The following is a 5,000-nucleotide window of genomic DNA, read 5'->3' as shown; positions in this document are numbered from 1 at the left end:
ATCCTCTCCAGGGGCCAGGAACAAAAGCCTAATTGTCAGCCTAATCAGGAGATAGCTCTCATTTCTAGCCATCACCATCACCCTCCCCAAAAAAATATCCCCATGTCATAAAAGTTCAAACACATCATTAAAGGAAGAAAAAAAAAAAAAGAAAAAAAAAACCACAGCCATGGCTATGTTTACATACAGCGGGGCTAGTAAAATATAATTCTAATCATAAGCAGAAGTCACAGTGGGGACTTGGCAACTTTGTATAATCATGAACATAATAAAGTAGTGAAAACACGACATTATCACTCCTCCTCAATCATAACAAAGAAGTCTTAATTAGAATGGAGGAATTTAGAGTAGGAATTGTCAGGCCTCCCAGTGCTTGCTGGGCACTGACAACTTATTACAACAAGCATATATTGGGGAGCTTAGAACCTCCACTCCCCCCAAAAAACGCGTGTGAATATTTACGCCAATTATCCAATCATGTGAAATGGTCGGGTATTTAAACTGATCAGGAAGTAACTTTTTTTTTGCATTATTGGAAAAATAAAGTGAATATCTACACATCCCCCCCAGTAAAGATTCTTAAAAACTCCTCTTGCCAATCAGTCTCCATAATTGTATCTTACTTGAACCTACAAGAACATCTCCTTGAATAGGGGGCGATTAGAAAGATTCTGGAGTTCAAAGTACGTGGTTTTTAAGAAGCAGCGTTAACTATTAACCATCCATTGTCCGCATAGGCGCCCCTCCCCCACCGCTTCCCTCAAGGCATCAGAAATTCGAAGGGATGTTGACTATGGATCGATCAAATAATAAAGAGAGATAGCCTAGGAGCAGACTGATAAGGACAGGTCCGCTCTCTGAAAATGGAGTTTGCTAGTCAATAGCTGAAGGTAGAAAAAAAAATGAAGGAATCCAGCAAACTTTAACCCTATATCCTTCATTCCATTCCCTTCCATTTTATGTGCTCTGATTTCTTTTATTTTATGTTTACTACTTTTGCCATTGTGTGCCAAGCAGCTGATTCTAATGTTGATAAAAGTGAGATAAAATACCCCCCACACCCCCAATCCTAAGTGATGGACTGACAGAGACCCTTTGCTTTTCCTTCCCTTTTCACTGTATGCCCTTATTTATTTTGTTTTATATTTTATTGTGTGTTGGCTACTCATATTATTTTGTGCCATGCAACCGATGCTTCTTTTTTTTATGTTGTTAAAATAGAATAAAATAAGCCCTCCTCCAATCCTAAGTTATGGACTGACAGAGAAGGGGTTAACAAATTGCCCTTCCCTTATTTAATTTAATTTAATTTTATGGTGTTTTATATTTTTTTTTATGTGCGTGTGTGTTGGCTGTTTATGCTATTTTGGACCATGCAGCTGATACTTCTTTTATGCTGTTAAAAGAGAATAAAATAAGCCCTCCTCCAATCCTAAATGATGGACTGGCAGATAAGGGGCTAACTCATGGCTTTTCCTTCTACTTTATATGCCCTGTTTTTTTTTGTATTAGCTACCTTTGCTATTTTGTGCCATGCAACTGATTCTTCTTCTCTCTTTTTTTTTGTTTAAAGAGAGATAAAATAGCCCCCCTACAATCCTACCTGATGACCTGGCAGAGAAGAGGTTAACCCCTTGCCTTCCCTTTCACTTTGCATGCCCTCATTTATTTTATTTTATTTTTATTGTGTGTGTTTTTTTGTGTGTTAGCTAATTTCGCTATTTTGTGCCATGCAACTGATCCTTCTTCTTTTTTTTTTTATAGAAATATAAAACAAACCCCTTTCTAATGCTAATGGATGGCCTGGCAGATAAGAGGTTAACCCCTGGCCTTCCCTTTCACTTTACATACCCTCATTTATTTTATTTTATTTTTATTTTGTGTTTTTTTTGTGTGTTAGCTAATTTCGCTATTTTGTGCCATGCAACTGATCCTTCTTCTTTTTTATAGAACGATAAAACAAGCCCCTTTCCAATGCTAATGGGTGGCCTGACAGAGAAAGGGTTAACCCCCAGGCTTTTCCCTTCCCTTCCACTTTGATTAACGCACATGCAGGCGATGCAGGGAGACCGAGAGGGACTCACTTCCCTCAAAACAGGATGTTTCCATCAAGCAGTGTATGATTTTCCCCAAAGAGTTCCCTGCTCGGTTTATTTGGGAAAGCCTACACGTGAACCCTCATCCTTCACCTTATTTAGGGGCACCCATAATTGTTTTCTAATATTCCATGGTTTCCTATGAAGTTTTCCAACTTTTCTAAGGGAGTGTTCTCCACCCCCCAAAAAAGAAAGATAGACTTTCCAAAATAATCCCACCGTTTTCCCCTTTGTGACAAAACAAAAAACGCCTAGGAGGCTTGAGATCAGAACATACAGCTTAAAATACATTTTGAGTAGGTTGTTTTATGATATATATATTTTTTTTTGTGGGTTGTATCTAGATGCTTCTCAACCAATTATAAAATAAAAAATATATATAAAGTACAGAAAGTTACTCTAGACTAGAGTATGAAGCTTGGGGAACATCAAAAAATAAAGCTCAGTTTAAATGCAATTTTGACTACATTGTTTTATTGTGTCTGTGGGCTCTATTATTAAATACACACATGTATATGGCTACTCATATTATTTTGTGCCATGCAACAGATGTTTCTTTTTTTTATGTTGTTAAAAGAGAATAAAATAAGCCCTCCTCCAATCCTAAGTTATGGACTGACAGATAAGGGGTTAACAAATTGGCCTTCCCTTATTTAATTAAATTTTGTGGTAATTTATATTTATTTTTTTATGTGCGTATATATGAAGATAACTGTTCCTTGACCATTCGTAAAATAAAACATTTTTAAATATGAAATACAGAACATAAGAAACTGGAGCTTGGGGCCTCAAAAAAAAGCACAGCTCAGTTACTATTTGGGTAGTTTTCTTTGATTATGCTTTTGTTTGTAAGTTGTATTATGAAGTCTAGATGGCGTTCCCTGCTGCCTAATCTTTTTAATAAAATAAAAAAAAAATTAAAATATGAAGTACAGAAAATTACTCTAGCTTGGGGAGCATCAGAAAATACAGCTCAGTTAAAATACAACTTTGGGTTGGTTGTTTGATTATCCATTTGTTTGTGGGTTGTATTATTATGTCTAGAATAGGACCACTTGCTCCTTTACTATTCACAAATAAAGAAAAACCCTAAAAAACAAAAAAACAAACACAAAAAAACTGAAATACAGGTTAATAGAGCTTGAAGTCTGTGGAGGTCATCAGAAAATAAAGCTCAAGTAAAATACAGTTTTGGGTAGGTTGTTTTATTATCCTTTCCTTTGTGGGTTGTATTATTATGTCTTGAAGTAGACCATAGTGCCACCAGTCACTGGTTGTCACCCTTTCCCAATATATATTTTTTAGATTAAAAAACTTAAAACAATTGCAGGAAATTACAAATTTAGAGACTCAGAGATGTGGGAGACCAAAAAATATATACAATTGTGGGTGGGTTCTTGTTTTATCCCATTGCTTGTGGGTTGTATTATTAGGTCTTCAAATAGGCCATTGTTTTTTACCTCTTCACAAATACACACAAAAATAAATAAAAATAAAATCAGGGATTAAAAATGGGCCTGGGTGCACAGAAAAGACTGGGTGCATATAAACCAAAAGAGAGGGCACTCACAGGTCTTGGAAGGTGGATGCACGATGGTGGTTTAATTTGACATTTCTACTAGGCACAATCTCCTGAGGAAGAGCTTGTGCCTTGTCGAAACGTTCAATTAAACCACCATCGTGCATCCACCTTTTAAGACCCGTAAATGCCATTCTTTCTTTTGGTATATATATATAATTAACATTTATATAGCCACAACTGTTTACGCAGCGCTTTAGGCTCCATGCACACTGGCATAAAAAAAGTTGCGTGTGTCCATGTACAGTTGCGTGTGTCCATGTTAATTCAACGTTTCGACAAGAGCCTTAGGCTCCGTGCACACTGGGTTTAAAATAAACATCTGTTCGTTTTGGAGGAAAAAACGTCCATATAGAGCATTTTTTGTACAAAGTTTAGACGAGTTTAGGAGAGTTTTACGTTTTTTCTGCCAGTAAGCTCCAATCAGAAACTCGAATGAGAAGGTTTTTTTTTCCTGCCTCTAAATGTTGTTCTCAAAAATATGCCTGTAAACGTCCTAATGTGTATGGACACAAAGGGTAACATTGAGTTGCTTCTACAGGCAGAACACAAAACTGTAGAAGCAACGTTTTTTATTCCAGTGTGCATGGAGCTCAGAGCTCCAATCAGAAAACAACAAATTAGTTTTTTTTCCTGCTTCTAAACGTTGTTCTAAAAAATATGCCTGTAAACGTCCTAATGTGTATGGACACAAAGGATAATATTTGCTTCTACATGAGTTTTGTGTTCTGCCTGTAGAAGCAACTCAATGTTATCCTTTGTGTCCATACACATTAGGACGTTTACAGGCATATTTTTGAGAACAACATTTAGAGGCAGGAAAAAAAAACCTTCTCATTCACGTTTCTGATTGGAGCTTACTGACAGAAAAAACGTAAAACTCTCCTAAACTCGTCTAAACTTTGTACAAAAAATGCTCTATATGGACGTTTTTTCCTCCAAAAAGAACAGATTTTGAGAAAAACCTTTGAAGCCTCATACACACGACCGAGAAACTCGATGGGCGAAACACATCGTTTTGCTCGTCGGCTGTCGAGGATCTCGGCGAGCCAAATTTCCCCATTCCCGTCGAGGAAAAAGAAGACATGCTCTCTTTTTGGCTCGACGAGATCCTCGACAGTTTCCTCGTCGAAAAGTGTACACACGACCGGTTTCCTCGGCAAAAAAATAAATAAAAATAGCAGCAAGTTTCTTGCTGGTTTTTGCCAAGAAACTCGGTCGTGTGTACGAGGCCTGAGGCAGGAAAAAAAAATGGCGTTTCTGATTGGAGCTCACTGGCAGAAAAAAATTAAAACTCTCCTAAACTCATCTAGACTTTGTACAAA

At 37.0% G+C, this 5,000-nt stretch overlaps 1 protein-coding gene and 1 long non-coding RNA gene across 2 annotated transcripts in view; both read left to right on the top strand.

The window, feature by feature from the left end:
- Window positions 1-5,000, top strand: part of SKIDA1 (SKI/DACH domain containing 1) — a 21,646-nt gene that overhangs the window by 10,499 nt on the left and 6,147 nt on the right. The window lies entirely within an intron of this gene.
- LOC120939996 lies at window positions 1,138-2,553 on the top strand. The gene is made up of 2 exons (XR_005749384.1): window positions 1,138-1,625; window positions 1,818-2,553. It is a non-coding gene; the product is annotated as an uncharacterized LOC120939996 (long non-coding RNA).

Source organism: Rana temporaria, chromosome 5, assembly GCF_905171775.1.
Source record: "Rana temporaria chromosome 5, aRanTem1.1, whole genome shotgun sequence".
NCBI lineage: Eukaryota > Metazoa > Chordata > Amphibia > Anura > Ranidae > Rana > Rana temporaria.
Note: the sequence above shows the minus strand (reverse complement) of the source record. Positions and strands in the feature narration are given on the sequence as shown.